Source organism: Chinchilla lanigera, unplaced genomic scaffold (assembly GCF_000276665.1).
Source record: "Chinchilla lanigera isolate Chin_1 unplaced genomic scaffold, ChiLan1.0 scaffold00129, whole genome shotgun sequence".
NCBI lineage: Eukaryota > Metazoa > Chordata > Mammalia > Rodentia > Chinchillidae > Chinchilla > Chinchilla lanigera.
Window position 1 is genome coordinate 2,545,626 of NW_004955530.1, and position 17,700 is coordinate 2,563,325.

Genomic DNA, 17,700 nt, shown 5'->3' on the forward strand with positions numbered 1-17,700 from the left:
TGTCTTTCACTGCTCTAAAAAGGGTTTTCTATCTAACATTTCTACATAGTTGTCTGAGTGGGGAGCTCTTTCCAAAGTCTGCTTCAGAATTTAACAACTGATACAAGGCAAACTTTTTGCTTAGAGTTTGACTACACAAAGGTTGTGTTGTGGGCCAAAGCTTTTCACTGTCAGATGCCTATAAAAAAATGTGTATGGACTTATCAAATGTGAGTGGTGAAGAGCCATCAATGTTTGTCTTTCTAATTCCCCTATGTGACCTACCTGTCTCCAAAAATGTCCCCAATTTGTCCTTCCTTTCTTCTTTTCACCCATCCCTTTCTCCATCTCTCTCTTCTTTTTTCTTCTTACTTTGTTCTTTCCTGATTCAGTTAATAAGAATATAAGACGACACGAATTCCCTCGATACATTTTTTTTTCCCCAGCTGAGGATATATTGGCTGTGTAACGTAATGGATACTGAACAAAAACCCTAGAAAAGATGCACACTATTTAAATGATGGGTATGATGCATTAAACAGTCTTGAACATGTGGCCTACATTTAGTCTTCAAGGAGGTTCCATGGCCCATTCTCTCTCTCTTTTTTTTTATATCCAGAATGGAACTCCCAACCTCACTCTTGTCAGGCAGGTGCTGTGCCGCTGAGCTAAATACCCGGCCCCCATTCTCCTATTATCTGTTTTTTATTTTTTCATTTATAGCTTATGACATGAAAACATTATAAATGCTGAGAAATAAACACTGCTCCCTACATTTTTGCAACAGGTTTTTCCTAATTTGTTTCTTTTGATTCAACAATTTGACCTCAAAATCCTTGTAGCTAGCTGTTCCCAATGAATGTCTGCTGAGGTAGGAGAGATCAAGAGGCTGCAGTGGGTGCACTGAGTGGAGAAGGAAGTGTGGTAAATGCATCCCTGGCCCCTCTTCCTGCCAGGGGTACATCCACCTTTGGTAATGAGTGTAGGAGAGGAAGAGTTCCACTCCCTTCTTTTCTAGGAGTAAAGTGTTTGGTTTTAACAAGAAGTTCAGAATTAATCTTTGTGTGCTTCCTTATCTTTTCCTGCTCCAGTGAGCTTTTTAAACATAAATGCCCAGATGTAGTGTACCACTCATTTTAAAACACTAACAGAGTACAGCGTGATGATCCCAGTGTCTACTTACCACCAACTATCAGAAGGAAGCCACAGGCCTCTGTGTCTTTCTGGTATTTAGCCAGAACCTGCTCCTCAGCTTCCCAGGCCCTCATACCTTCCTTCTCCATCAATGCAACCCAAACCCCTCACTGTCCTTCACCCTCTAGCGGGAAGCAAGTCTGCCACTGAGTACACAATCTTCTTCTACAAAATTCTGGTAAGTGAGGAGTGAGGTCTTTTAAGAGAAAAACCTTAGACAATTTAGACTTAGCAGAGTTTATTTGAGCAAAGGATGATTCATGAATCAGAAGAGAGCTCTGTTCAAACCATGGGCAGTGAATAGGGAAGTAAAGTACACACATACCTCCATGGGTTACCGCTGGCTTTTGCCTTTTTTGAACAGGGTTTCAGCAGTTTGCATCTGTAACTGGCTAAAGCTCAGTTGCTCGTGATTGGCAGAAATCTGGCTATTAGAAAAAAAATATGCACCTCATTTAGGTTTGGGTTTATTTCTGAGCTAACTTACATTGCAGCTTCTTTCATAGGGATTCAAAGAAAGGAGATAGACTCAGACCAAATTTAGTTTAGCACTTGTATGCCACCATCCCCATTCTGGTGTATTCTACAAGTCAGACAGTATACAACAACAGTCATTTTGGGATAGGGCCATGTTTGGGGAACAATTGTCAAATGATGAAATGTGTTACAATGACTCACCTACAGATAAGAAACTTCTAGAAGCTCTCAGACCTCCTGTTTCTCTCTCTGCTCTGCAGGATTTCTTAGGAGGGGAAAAACAGGGGAAAACATCCTGCCAAGACCTTCTGCAACTTCCTTGTCTGTCCTCAGCTCATCCCGACACACCACTGGGTTTCTCTTCAACATGCTGACCTTGCTATTTTCTGTCTGCTCTATCATCTCTAGTAATCAGAATAGGGAAATTCTTTCAGTGCCTTTTAAAGCTGTGCATATCACCTTTGATGGTGTAACAGGGGGGAGTGGAGAGACTTTGACTTTGTTCTGACAGCTCTGTGACCTCTGGTTCAGCTGCCCCAGGCCCTGCCCACAAATGCAGACAGGAATTTACCCATGCCTGGGAAAGCCAGAATACTAGGAAAGGGAGTCCCTCTGGTATTCTTGAGGACATGAATTTTGTCTGTCACTTTAGTGAACTTGGAAGCTACTATTTTTTTTTTTTTTTCAGAGCCTCCAGATAAGAAATCTTCTAGTGTGCTACCTTGTTTTGGCTTTGTGAGAGTTTGACTATAAAATCTAGTGGAACTTCTCCGGGCTCTGACTGGCAAAACTCTGAGCTAATAAGTGGGCATTATCTTAAATTGCTAACTTTGAGGTAATTCGTTATAGTTGCAAAATAAACCCATTTTCCTTCCTACCACCCGAAGCCTTGGAAATAAATTACAGTAGAAATGCAAGGATTTTAATTCTAAGTAAAATGTATTTGACAACTTGGTCTCTCAAATGATTAAGTTGATTGAGAAAGTTTTGGAAGCAAGTTAGAGAGTCTGTCTTCTTGTTAATGAAGGTCCATCACTGTCTAATAAAATATCCCAAGGCAAATTCAATAATTTTTAAGGTAGAATGATAGAAGCTTCTTATATGCTAAGTAGAAATGAATCCCCAGTCTGATAGACACCATGTACTTGTCTTGTACCTAATAGGAATTGACAGGAATGACAGAGAATTAGGTTGTTAGCCTTAGTAACACTGCAGTATTCAATGAAAGCATCACATTCATTAGCTTATCAATGTTAGAGATTCTTAATACATTTGAAGGAATTTCATTTTAGAATAATACACTTTGCTACATCATTTACTACATGATTTACTCAGATTGACCTTTAGGGAAATAATGAAGTATTTAGCATAAATTTGAACTTTTCTATATGATAAAATGTGAATGTTTTATGAAAGCAGGCCCAGTAAAACAAGCTTTATTGGATGGGTTAATTTAAGTTTAGCAATAGAATAAAGGGATGGTTTATGGTCATGTAAAGTCTTGGTAAGACTACATCAATTTAGATTCTGTTTTAATATGGGGATGGACTTGATTATTCAGTTTATACATACAAATAATTAGCATTGTTGATGGGTTTTTATAATTTTTTTTTATAAAGCTTCTGTACAAGGCCTTGAAAGAACTTGCCTGACTAATGGATGTTTAGAGAATATGTTCTGACTAATTGAGTTTCTGGTGAACTGTAAGTTTTTATTTTTCCCAAGATAACTTAAAATCTTGCTCAAGTCTATTGTTCTACTTTCTCATTTTAAGAGGAAAACTATGTGGAAAATGAACATATTTTGACCCTGTCACAAGAAAAAATTAATTTTAATTTAAAGGTTGCTATCAATAACTTGAACTCACTCATATATTAAGATACCTGTTTTTAGAGTACATTTAGATATATTTATCTAAACTTTTAAATGTTATCAATAGTCATTCCCTCTTACAGTAAAATGGAAAAAATAGAGTTATACAGCAGTCTCTTCGACTTTGGCTCAGGTAATTGAGAGGAATACGTGGATATATGCACATATAATTATTATTTATCAATCCAAAAAAATAGAGAGACAGAGAAAAAATGAAAATCACACATAATCTCACCTCTATTGTTAATCTCTCGGTATACATTCTTTGCGCTCTTTTGCTATTCATTAAAGAATACTAATTCAATATATGTGTGCATACTAAATTTTATTAAATGTTAATTAAATGATTCACTGTTACATAATTATAATACATGGTTTAATATAATGTGATGTTAAATTTTAAGCATAGAATGCTATTGCCAAAACATAATTGTAAAGAAATATTCAAGATGTGAGCCACATTTAGGAAAAATGAAGAAATCACTTTTGAAGAAATAGAAGGGTGCTGGAAAGCGTGGACTATTAGAACTTCAAATGTAAATAGAGGCTAACCTCTTTCTAATGAAAGAGTGAAGTGACAGAGTAATGGATAATTTAAAAGCTGTTTATATTAGTCTTGGAATGTCGTCAGAGAGGCAAAAATACACACACACTCAGACACATGGCTATCCCTCAGGACCTGGGTGGGTGGCCGCAGGGAAACCTGGGTTAGTGAGTGTAAACCGCACAACATTCCACCACTGATGAGTAATTGAAGGCGATTCTCGTCTCCACAACACACAGTCTGTTTGAGTCCTGACATTCAAAGAAACCAGTGTTTCTGGACAGGTAGGGGAATTTTCTGGAATAGTGTAGGATATCTTTTTTTCCCAAGTTCAGTCACATAATTTTAGAACTAGAGAGATGCTTAGAAATATTTTAATACTAATTCAGTTAATGAAGGAGGATATGAAAATCTAGGGAGGTAAAGTGACATGCTGAGAATCATAAAGCCTTTCGAGTAACAGTCAAAAACTTGCGTCCCTTAGTGTGCAGTTCACTTCTTTCTTAATTATACGATGAAATTAATTAATAACATTTGTGGAGGAATTTCTCTGTTCTGGATGATACTTAAGTGCAGTGACAATAAAGAAATTTATTGCAATATCTCTGTCCTTAAGGCACTTACCTGCATGAATCAGAAAACAAAATCGCATATCAAGTTAATTATCTTGTGAACTGCACTAAACAACAGGAGATCTGAGGAGAAAGAGGTCAGTTGGCTGGAGCCATTAGAAAACATTTTTGTAAGAAAGAGTATAGATTTTGGAAATAAAGTCTTAAGGTTTGGAACAGAACAGCCTTCATAAATAATTATCACAATAATTTGTAATTTTCAAAATGTTCTGTTTCATTTAAAATAGTAGTGATTTTGAATTTTAGCTTACTGTTGTTAGAGAAAGTAGCCTGCATAGTTTATGCTTCCAAGTTCTCATTAAGAGTTTTTGCTGTTATCATTTTAATATGTGTAAGTATTTGATGGATACTTTGAAAAAGTCTATCTTGTGATATATCATTCAAATACCTATATTATTATTGTGAAATTTCTGTTATTTCCTATACTTTCCCTGGAACACTTTTCTTTAGGAACTATGGTTCTATTGCTATTTTCTTATAATCTTTTTACCTCATCTATTTTTTTTTTTTTTTTTTATGGTACTGGGAATCAAACTCACTACGTTGAGCTTGCCAGGCAGGTGCTCATGCCACTGAGCTATATCCCCAGTCCCTTACCTCATCTATTTTAAAACTGTGATTAAGCACAAATATTAGTAACTTTTATCTCTTCAAGGTGGTTTATATCTATTTTACTAGTAAAATGATCTTGTTTAATTCACTTAATTTTATTTTACCTTAAATCCCTCTAAAATTAATGTACTAACTTCTTTCCTTTTGCTTGCTGATCTTTGGTAAATCTTTGTCTTTAAAATCTAACTGTGCCTTTACAAGATAGCTCATAGTTATGTTTTTTGCATAATAGTTTTATTGAAGTATAATTTATATATCATACAATTCAACAAATTTAAGCATAAGATTTAATAGTCTTTCATGTATTTGTAGAGTTATGCAGTCCTCACTACAATTTCAGAATCAATCTGAAGCAAAATCCTACACTTTTAGTCATCATCTTCCCATCATGACCTCTGTCTATCCTCACTCTTATCTATCCGCACTTCTAGACATTCACTATCTATCCTCACTCACTATCTATCCTCACTCCTAGACATTCACCAACCTGCTTTCTGTCTATATACATTTGTCTACTATGAATAGTGAGGTCAGGCAGCCATCCCATAGAAATAAAAAATAAGGGAAAATTTAAAGATGTATGAGAGTGCATGAAAGTCCTGTTGATATTGGCAGGGATGGTAATTGGAGAATGATCAGGACAGAGGGATTATTTAGGCTACCCGGGCAAAAGCAACACCAAACAAAATCCACATGTGCCATGGATCAAGGGTCAATAAACTATAAGCCACCATCCAATTTTGTAAAATAAAATTTTACTGGATGATAGCTATGCCTGATTTTTATGTTTGTGTAGCTGCTTCCATGTTACAATGGCAAAGAGGACTAGTTACAGAAAGGTCTTATGCTCCATGAAGTCAAACATATTTACTATCTGGCTTTATTCAGCGAAAGAACATAAGCTCTATTAGAGAGAACAAAGATACAGTGTTGGTCTCTGTTTCTCTATCTTCTATCTATCCAAAATAACAGGAACATATCATAGGATTCTAACACACTACTAAACATATATTTATGAGAGGGTTAATTAATATTTTCTCTGTCTTTGAACTACAGAGTTAATGCATAGGTAAAGTACCTATTTTCTCCCTAGTATACTTCATAGATTTGTAATTTGTGAAAATCCTCAGATCCTCGTGGTAATTAGTATGTCAGCTTCTGTATTTTTCCAACTTACCGTTATTTTAGAAAAGAATTATGAGACATCAGAACAAATTACTTCTACACAGATATAATTGGAAATCTGAATTATGTACATTGCTTGAGATTTTAATAGAAGAGTAATCTGTCTGTTGTTTTAGCATCTGATGTCCTAGCCTAACTCTGTCTCTCTGGGATGCTCTAATTTAGTTATTGATATAAATATATCTGCAATTATATGGTCCCCAAATACTCCAATTAAATTTGATGTTGCCTTTTTTTTTATCAATATGCTATCTTTTCCTTCCTGATCAACAAAATAATCTAAGACCCTTTACATTGACATTAGAGTGGCTCTTCTTTTCTCTGGTTCTTTCCTGCAAAAACAAAAGCATGCATTTTGCCTAGTTGAGACACATAACAAATTCCCATTGGTACCCCAGTTCCCATCCAGGCAGAAAACAGTTGTAGTGCTTCATTTCTGAAAGCAAGGCTTGGCTGCCTCTGGCCATGGGCCAAGTCTGACTATACTGCTTTTGTGTGGCTTGCGAGGGAGGAATGATTTTTACATGTTTATTGGTTACAAAAACCTAAAAAAAAAGCACTGTTATTTCCTTTTGCATGAAAATTACATGAAATTTAAATTTTAACATCTATAAACACAGTTTTCCTGGAGCATAGATTTACTGATTCATTCATATATTGTCTATGAACACTTTTGTATACAGGACAGAGTTAGGTGCAAAAGAGATAGTATGATGCACCAAATCGAAAATATTTATCTATTTATTTTTTTGGTGCCAGGAGTTGAATTCAGGATTTTGTTCTTACTAGGCTGTTGCTGTACTATTAAGCTATATCCCCGGCCTCTACATCCAAAATATTTAATATCTGGCCCTTAACAGAAAAAGTTTGTCACTATTTTTTCTATGAGATTAGTTCCAAGTTCTTTCTACTACAAATTTTGTTATCTAACATATTAATTTTTCCAACTTGAACTCTCTCTACACAAATCCTCTACCAACTTGATTTCTAAAATCCTTTTATAAATGTGAACCTTTCTTCTTTTCCTTTGCTCATGTTTTTGTTCCTGTCTGTCACTTCTGGACCCTGGTTTTTGCTTTTCCTTCACCACTATTAAGAGTTAAAAAGACTTATCTGATTTGTCCTACATTCAATGATTGGACTTTCTTTTTTAGTCAGGATAATTAACACCAAATCTCAATGGTTTAACTCGGAAGTGATATATTTCTCAATTATGTCACAGTGTGAGTGGGTGTTTGTTAGGTAGCCTTCCATGTGGCAACCCCAGAATTATGCCCTTTTTGATTTTGTGGTGGCGCCAGCATCCATACCCTCATTGGAGGGGTCACTTGCTTTCAGAGAGAGAAAGTAAGATTGGGAGGTCATTTGGATGGATGGCCTGGAAGTAACGCATGTGCTTTCTACTTGCATCATTTTGAGCAGCATCTCCGGACTTAGCCGTAAACTACCTGCAAAGGGGCTGGAAGTGGTGGTTGTTTTTGGCATCCTGGAAAAGAAAACAGAATTGGTGAGTGTCTAGCTGAATTCTGCTATATTATCTTACAGTTCTTAATTGTTTTCCTATTTCTCTTCCAAGCTGTGTGGCACAGCGCATTGGAAGACTTAAATAAATACATCTTCATGACAGTATGCCAACTTTATGTCCGTGATGTCATCCTTGTAAGTTGTTGGATCAGAGAGGCTAGGTTCATCCTTCTAGGCGAGTGTCTCATTGATGCTAAGATGTGTTAGAAAGTATTTAAATTACATGGTAAAGCCAAAGATAAGATGAAATTCTAAATGTGCACAGGATGTAAACTTTCCATAATAATGACAAAATTGACTGTGTCTGGACAGTAGTACTTATTAAGTACTTTTCTTTCTCATGTGAAGCCCGTGTGACATTTTCTGTGCACCCTGTAGCAGCTGTGTTTACCTTGCACTTGAGATCAACTCATCGTTATTGTTTGGGTCCTAATGAACACTGGTAAAATATTCAGTCGTGCCTGAAATTTTTATCTTTTTCTTAAAGGAGTTTTGAAATGATGCTCTTGAGTGTATGAGTAAAGGTATTCTATAATAAAAGTACATAAAAACGAGTCAACAAAATGAAAGTGTCAATAAAAAGTGTCTCTAGGATGGCTTCTAAAGGATGCTTGCTGCTGACCTGACTTTTATTTCTTCTTTAAATATTAATTGTTGATTTGGAGGTTTGAAAGCTCAGCTTTGAGTACAATAGGCCTACTGCTGCAAATTTCTGACTTTTTTTATTTGAAAGAGAAAACTTGATTCTACTACTCCCCCAGGAGTGCTGGTGTTTGTGGGCTGGCTCCACCTGTATGCAGTGCGCAGTTCCTACACTTGCTGATTTTCCACATCTCATTTTAATACATCGTTGTGCTGGAGATGTTGGTGAGGAAATTTGCCCATGAAAAATAACAGAACCATAAAAAGCAAAAAGATAAAGAGCAAAGGCAGCACTTTTTCTGTTGTGAATGTGTTTCTTCCTAATCCTATCTCAACTTCTCACACATCCCAAAGAGGTAGTTTGATATAACAGAATTTATAAACTTTGGTGGGTAGCCAATTCAGACCCTTCAATTTAAAAATGTTATGATTTGAGGAAGATTCTTCACCTATAAAATTTGAGATAATGTCTATCTCATAAAGAATTTGTGAGAATTAATTTTGACAGTAGGTACAACAGAGTTACTATCCAACAAAACAGGTATTTTGTATATTCATAAAATGTTTTAACCTAATTTTCCTTCCTTGTATATTTCTGGCTTTGTCCTATAGCTTGTGTACTTGTTTCAGTTTGTTTAAATATTTCTGGTAAAATTTGAAGTGTGCTAATTATTTTTAAGCCAAATCATTACTTCTTTGTCCTACTTCGTGTTCTTGGTGTTGGATAAGCAAGCACATTTAGTTTTAGTTCTCTGACTCAATAAACACTGAGCAGGGAGGAATGTCCTGAGACCCAAGGTGATGAGACCGTTTCTCCTGCATCTGGGTTTTCACGTGCTGATTATTATCTCTGTTTCTGGCAAAATCTGTTTCATCATATGGGTGGGTGAAACTATTACCTGCGCGGTCAGAATCTCATTCTCATCATCTCTTAGTCTCTGTTTATTCCCATTTTTCTCACCAATCATGGGAGGCAGCTGCTCTCTGCAGTTCTTATTTCTTTACACCTTTGAATTCCCTTCCACCACATCAATCGTTAGCCACGTTCACCATTGGTTAATCACCATAGTTAACAGCATTGACTCCCTGTTTAAATTCCTGGTTCTGTCTCCTACCTCTGGCTCTGATAAAGACACAATATGGTTTGCAATATCCAAAATGACTTCCATTTACTGCATTTGAGCCTTCATATCCCTGGAAGTATAGAAATGAACGTGATGCAGTCCCAACCCTCACAGAAACCAAAGTATAGAGATTGGTTTTGTATTGTGTGTTATGTGTTTATCATACTGTGGAAGGAATATTTGAAATCAGTTTCTTTATTTTTTCAACTTACTTCCAAATTGTTTCTAAATATGGATTTGTAGTCCCAACACTCTGGGAGGCTAAGACAGGAGGACTGGGAGACGAAGCCCACCGTGGGCAGTTTAGAGACTTAGCAAGAATGTATTTCAACAAAACAAAACTATAGCAACAACAAAAAAAGCAACAAAAAACAGAGAATGATGATGGGGATGAGGAAACACTGAGGAACACAACACAGGCGTTCAGTGTTAAGCGCCTGGGTTCAGTCCTCTGTATCTCAAACAAACGAATGCATGAATGAATGAATTAATTAATAGATCTCTCAGTCAATCAATCTATGGAAAGTTATCTTCAGTGTGGGCCTTAACACTTTCATAAGAGAGGGCTACATTTTTTTTACTTCATAGATAATTGCCTTGTTCTCTTATTTTGAAGTCAACCTATTACATTGCAACATCCATTACTGAAACAAATTCTTCATTCTGACATAATTTGTTAGTTCAATAAGTATTTACTAGGAACCTTTTACATGTCAATCATTGTTCAAGACTCTAGAGAAGCATTTATAGATAAAAATCATCTTGCCGTGCAGCCACTGAACATCAATGCCAGTCTAGAGGTAAAGAAGAATTGAGCAAAGAAATAGAGCAGGAATTATTGAGAGGAAAGGCAATAATCAAGGAGGACACAGTCCCTGCAGGAGACAATAGACTCTTTTAGAGAAAGTAGTCATTGAGGCCCTGTCTGAAGAGCACCATCAGGAATGGTGCAGCACGCCAAAGACATAATCCCTCTCAGATATCAGACCATGGTAGACCTGAGAACAGGTGGCACGAGATGACGAGAGCTTTTTCTCATCCCCTATGGATATTTGCTTCTGGTTTCTATCCCATGCTGTTTCTCCCACTCTTCCATATGTTCTCCACTCAGTGTTACTGCTATCTATGTTAGAAATGTTTACAGGAAATCTCTTCTCTGAAATCAGCAATGTTACACTCCACTGAGCCATGTAAATGTCTGACATAGCTTGTTTGATCATTTGAGCCAAATATTTGAGGAAATGTCACCAAGCAAAATTTTATGATGTTTCTATTTCTATGGATTCCTCGTAGAAGCTCAGAGATGGATTGAACTTCGTATTATTGAATATCATATAGTTCACACAAATGAAAAATAAGGGAGCAAACAGACCTCCACGTGGAGCTTTTCCTTTACTTTTATTTTCTACATGCACACACACACACACACACACACACACACACACACACACGCACACAGAGTGATAGAAGGACACATTAAGCATTTCCACATACCAATAGTGTTTCTTTGTTATAGTTTATGACTGCATGTCCCCCCAAGTCCTCATGCAATCATGGGGTGGGCTTCTATTCTAGATTTTTGATTGATCTGTAGACCAATGCTGGGATTATGGATGTGAGTGTTACACCCATCCTGGGGTGGGTAGTTTGCATACAGTGTAAGGAAGGGAAGGAGGCTGCTTGCCACTGCTCCTCCCTTTTCCCTCTTCTTGTTTTTGCTGTCTTCTGCTGCCATGAACTGTTGTCCTCTACCATGTGCCACTCTGCATTGGAGTCAGCCAAGTATGGACTGAAACCTCCACAAACAGTGAGATAAATAAACCTTTCCTTCCTTAATTCTAGGTGTCAGGTATTTTGTCTCAGCAATAAGAGAAAAGTTACCAAAACACTTTTCTTTCTTTATTTTAAGCCCTTCAAATGCACGTAGGAGTATGGACCTTTGGCTGGTTGCCTGCCTTTAAGTGCAAATTACCTTTATGATGACAGTCCTTAATCACAATAGATTTAGCCAATCCAACTATACAATGCTGATAACCTATGTCTTATTAATGAACATTTCCAGCATCCATTTCTGTATGTCTTGTCTTATATGACAGGAAAACAGAATAAATTTTTCCTCCTGCACTCATTACAGGTTTTTTTTTTCCAGTACCAGGAATCGAACTCACAACCTCACACCTACCAGGTAGGAACTGTGCTACTGAGCTAAATCTCCAGCCTCTCATTACAGGTTTTGACAATAAGCATCTAAGTGAAGATGGAGAGGCTTGAGACCTGGAAGGTGTTGCAGCTGCACCACGATGAACACCACTGAAAGTCTGTTCTTTTGAAATCACAACTGTCTTCTGTAGCCATCACTAAACATCAGCGATGATTGTTAAAATTGCTAAGTCGTCAATATCAATGAATTCTTTTTTATCCAGCTTGAGAGGAGCTAATAAAATCCCATGTTTCATAGGCTCTGACCACACAAGTAAATGGTTTAAGCACAGCTCTTTATCAAGAATCTTCTGTAATCATGGCATATTGTCTCTAAAACCCTGTAAGAGTTCATAGAAAACTTGTGAAGAGTTCCAGTCTATCATTCTTAGCTAGATTAGTATCAAGGATCATTGATTCTGAGCAAGATGAATACCTGTATTATTTATTTATGATGTTTCTTTCTAGTACACTAGTGGTTACTTCATGACTGCTGAAGACAAAAAAGAAACTTGAGGCAGTAACTTGTTCACTTTTCATTTTTAAATTGATTGTTTCATCTTTTTGTGGTGCTAGGATTTGAACCCTGGGCTCTTGCAGAGAAACACCCTCAGTCCTTTTACTGTTGTTGTTATTATTATTTTTAAATGTGAGACAGTGTCTCAATAGTTCATCACATTGAGAGGCTGGGCTTGATTATGTGACCCTTCTGTCCGAGCCTCTGAGTGCTGGGTTACAGATGTGCACTATCACACCAGGGTTGCCTTTGTCATTACTCCTCTCTCCTTTTCTTATCACCAGCAACAGTTTGGCTGAGTTCCACTTGTCAGTCTTGAACTTTTCAATTGCAAGCCGTCCTTGTTGCCCTTGCTTTAGTTCAAATCACTCTGGTAGTTTTCTGGCACAACCTAGTAGCTTTATAATTGGTTTACTCTCCTTGATTCTTGAGGCTTCTCCAACTTCTTCTCATTGTCTTAACATATTAATCTTGTGTCTTAAGTTAGACTATTTATTAGAATGTATTATCATTGATACATTGTGTCAACTTGAAGAGTCTAGAGGCTTGGCTAAGTGACTCAGCAGTTGTACATCCTGGGGTGAAAAGGACATGCTCTTCTTGCTCTAGGATGTTTTTTGGTGTTTATCCTAAGCCAGTGCAAGGGGAAGGCACTAGATGGTGTGGGTGTGGGTAGATAGCCAGCATACAATATGAAGGAGGAAAAGAGGCTTGTTCCCTCCCTTTTATTTTGCTCTTGCTGCTTTTGCTGTCTTGTGCCACCTTGAACTGTTGATCCTGTGCCATGCCACTCTTCCTTGGAACCAGCTGATTATGGACTGAAACCTCCACAAACTATAAGCTAAGTAAACCTTTCCTTCCTTAATTTTGGGTATTGGGTGTTTTGTCTCAGCAACGAGAGCAAAGTAATTGAGACAAAAATTTGGTACCAGGAGTGGGATCATCACTGTGACTGTACCTGACCATGTGCTTGAAGAGCCTTTGGAAATGGCTTGTGGGAAGAGTTTGGAAAGGTTCAGAGATGTCACCTGAAAGAGCAGCGCTAGAACACCTTTGACTGTTCTGTATGGAAAATTCTGGTCAGTGCTCAGAAGACCAGAAGGCTAATAGAAATCCCACCAGTAAAGACCAGGAGGTTTTAACGACTCAGAGGTTTCCGCTAGGAAGGACTGCACTGGGTACTGGACTCCACACAATGTATGTTATAGGTTGGCATAAAGTTTGTCCACATTTTGCTTGTGTCCAGAGTTTGCCTAAGACTGAGATTAAAGGCAGTGGACTAATTAATCTGGCAGAAGAAATTTCAAGGCAGTTAAATGTTGAGGTAGTGGCATGGCTATTGTTGGGGGCCTTTAGCCAGATTTATGTTGAGAATCAAGAGCAAAGAGCCCAGCAGGATGATTTAAAACATTGTGAGTTTGGCCAGAAAGAAAGCTCCAGTAAAGGTGTGGACTGCAAAGATAGAGCTGAAGAGATCTCCATTGCTGAAAAGGAACAGGAGAATAGAAAAGATGGCTTGAGGACATCACAAGAAACAGCAAGTCTCTACACTTTGCAGCCTCAAAACTGCAAAGATGAAAGACTTTGCTATGAAGAGAAACACACAGAGTGCCATGTTCCAAAATGGCAGCAGTGGCTGCACCAGATTCCAGAATGGCAGCAGCATAGAGAATTTGTTCCTCAGAATCAGGTTCAGAATACTCAGTGATTCAGGCACTTGACCCCTACAGCCAAGAGAAAAGAAAGCCTGGCTACTGCTTCAGCTGGCAGTGGACCTTGGCTTCATCCACATGGTGATGGTTTTAGAGACATGCAGAATGCAAGATTTCTGAGGTTAAGAAGGTTTCCACATAGATCTCAGAAAGTCTGGGAGGCCAGGCAGTATGCCCCTGAAAGGGCCCTGTGTGAAGCTGTGAGTGTGAAGCAAAAAGTCCAGTGGAGACCTCAGAAGTTTGGAAAAGCTAGGAACATGGATCATCTGAGGAAAGCTGCAAGGAGGGAGCACAGTGGGCCAAAAAGTGAAGCCATGGGAGCTATAACCACCAGAAGTGCCATAGGAGTGGAGTCATGCAAGCCCTTTGGATTTCACAATGTGCCATAGATTGCTTCAGATACTGCACATAGAGCTACAGGACATAGTGTTAGCCCTGCTGGATCTTGGACTTGCTTTGGTCCCATGCTTTTGTATTCCACTATTTGTAACTTTTGGAGTGAAAATGCTAATTTTTTGCCACTGAATGTTGGAAGTGTTTAAATTTTCATGTTTACAGGGGTTTGCAAGTAAGAGTTTGCCTTACATCTCTGAGGAGACTTGGTACTTGGACCTTTCAGCAATGCTGAAACTGTTAGAACTTTGGAAACTATTGCATTTTGCATAAAGGAATGTGCATGAGTCTTTGGGGAGTGAAATGTTATGGTTGTAATGTAATGTGTTGATAGACTTAATACTGGTTCTTAAGGATTGTTAAACATGTGTTGTAATGTTCAAGTTGTGAAATGATGAGCATAGCATATTGGTATCTGGAAACTGGGCTAAAGAAATGTGTCTAATTCCCAAGTTGACAAGGAGTGGATTGCTATGGTTGATACATTGTGTCAACTTGAGGAGTCTAGAGGATTGGCTAGGTGACTCAGCAGTTCTACATCCTGGGGTGAAAAGGACACACCCTTCCTGCTCTAGGATGTTTTCTGGTATTCATCCTGAGCCTGCGCAAGAGGAGGGCACTGAGATGGTGTGGGTGTGGACAGATAGCCAGCATACAATATGAAGGAGGAAAAGAGGCTTGTCCCCCACCTTTCTTTGCTCTTGATGTTTTTGCTGTCTTGTGCCACCTTTAAGTGTTGCCCTTGTGCCCTGCCACTCTGCCTTGGAGCCAGCTGATTAGGGATTGAAACCTCCACAAACTGTAAACTAAATAAACCTGTCCTTCCTTAATTTCGAGTGTCAGGTGTTTTGTCTCAGCAATGAGAGAAAAGTAACCAAGACAGACGGATTTTAAATTTATAAAGAATAATGAACAGATAGTACCAAGAGTTCCCATTAAACCCCCCATATAGTTCCTGCAGTTCTGACCATCTTGTAGCAGTGCGGTGTACTTGTTTTAATTAATGAACATTGGTGTACATGATTATGAATTAAGATCCACAGTTTATATTGGGGTCCATTCTTTGTGTTGGCAGGTCTACATGGAATTACCATTACTGTGTTGCACAGAATAAATGCACTGCCCTGGAAGCTCCTTGTGCTTAATGGATTCATGCTGCAGACCCACCATAGACCCTGGGAACTGGGAGATTTTTGTTTGTTTTTAATTGCCCTTTAGTTTTATTTTCCTATATGTAGTATTCTATAGCTGGAATCATCCAATGTGCTTTCTGCCTTTGCAAACTGACTTCCTTCATTTAGCAATAGGCATTAAAGTTGTTCTTATGTCTTTTCTTTTTTATTATGAATGTTAACTCATATTAATTGTACAAACTAAATTTCATATGCCATCTACGTGGCATATGTTGCACTTTAATTGCACCCACCTTCCTCACTGCTCTTTCTTGCCCTCCTTCCTTCCATGTCCTCCCTTTCTTCTACTTTCAAGTCAACATCTTTGTTTTATGAGAAAAAGCAAGTGATACTTGACTTTCTGTGTCTGGCTTATTTAACTTAACATGATGACCTACAATTTCTCCTATTTTGTTGCAAATGAGATGCTTTCATTCCTTTTCATGACTGCATAATGTTCTATGGTGTATATCATATTTTCTTTATCCATTTGTCTATTGATAGGCACCTAGGCAGGAACACAATGTGGCTATTGTGAATAATGCCACAAAAAACATAGGTATGTTGGTATCTCTTTGGTATGCTGGTTTCATTCCCTTTAAGCATGTATGCGGTATAGCTAGATAACATTGTAGTTCTAGTTTTAGTTTTTTGAGAAGCACCATACTGGCTTCTATAGCAGCTATGCTAATTTACCTTCCCACTGACAACATGTGTCCCCTTTTTTCCATATCCTTTCCAGCATTTGTTAATTTAATTTATTTTTGATAATAGCCTTTCTGACTGGGTGAGGTAAAATCTTAAGGTAGTTTTGATTTGCATGTCCTTATGGCTAAAGATGTTGAACTTTTTCCATACATTTATTGATTGTTTGCACTTCTACTGAGAAGCGTCTGCTCACATCATTTACTCAACCATTGATTTGATCACTTGTGCTTTCATGGATCACTTTTAGCAGTTCTTATATGTTCTGGACATTAGTCCTCTGTCAGATGAATGTCTAGCAAGCTCTTCTCCCTTACTACCAGTAGTCTTTTTATTCTGTTGATTGCTTCTTTTGTTTTGCAGAAACTTTTAATTTGATGTAATCCTAAATTTCAATTCTTGCTTTTATTCCCTAAATCCTAACCAGGGAATTATAAATATAATTTTTTTTCTTTCATGTATTATACTTTTAGTGTTATACATAAAATATTACCACTAAAGCAATGATCACTGATATTTTCTATTATCTCTTAGATGTTTTATACTTTAACATTTTGAATTTTAAAGTAAGGTCTATGATCTAATTATTATTTATTGAATTATTGCAAAAGGAGTTAGATCTATGTCTTGATATTTTTAAACATATGGATGTATACATTTTCCAGAATCAATTGTGGGGAAAACTGTCCATCCCACACTCAATTGCTTTTATACTTTTCACACAGATGAGTTAGCTCTGATGTGTGAGAGCTAACACATCAGGGCTAACTTTGTGGCCTTTTGCATTGATCTACTTCTTCAAGCTTCCTAGTCACACTGTCCTGATTACTGTTTAACAGGGTAAGCAAATCTCGAAGTAGGGTCAGATCTGTCTTTCCATCTCCCCCGTTTTTCATCTCCCTTTTCTTTCTCTTTCTCCTTTCTTCCTTTTTGTTCTTTTTCTTTAGAATTTTGCTGGTTATTCAGGTTTTTTAACCATCCATGTAAATGTTGGGATTAAATTAATGATACCAGTGAAATTATTCCCTGGAATTTTGATTGGGATTAAAGTCATTGATCAAGTGGAAAAAGATAATATCATAAACATACTGTGTTTAACTATCTATTTATTTAAATATGGTTTAATTTTCTTCACCAGAGTTTGGCAGGTTCTTTCTTTCTTTCTTTCTTTCTTTCTTTCTTTCTTTCTTTCTTTCTTTCTTTCTTTCTTTCTTTCT

General features: G+C 37.4%; 1 long non-coding RNA gene across 4 annotated transcripts in view; it reads left to right on the forward strand.

The window, feature by feature from the left end:
- LOC102010517 overlaps positions 1 to 17,700 on the forward strand; it is a 107,287-nt gene that overhangs the window by 13,229 nt on the left and 76,358 nt on the right. The window contains exons 3-7 of one of the 4 annotated variants that reach the window (XR_264710.2): positions 2,339 to 2,485; positions 3,270 to 3,353; positions 4,683 to 4,775; positions 7,918 to 8,002; positions 12,016 to 12,312. This is a non-coding gene — a long non-coding RNA (uncharacterized LOC102010517). Of the gene's footprint in view, positions 1 to 2,338; positions 2,486 to 3,269; positions 3,354 to 4,682; positions 4,776 to 7,917; positions 8,003 to 12,015; positions 12,313 to 17,700 lie in introns of those variants that run through there. The other 3 variants (XR_001231996.1, XR_001231997.1, XR_001231998.1) reach the window with 3 other exon arrangements.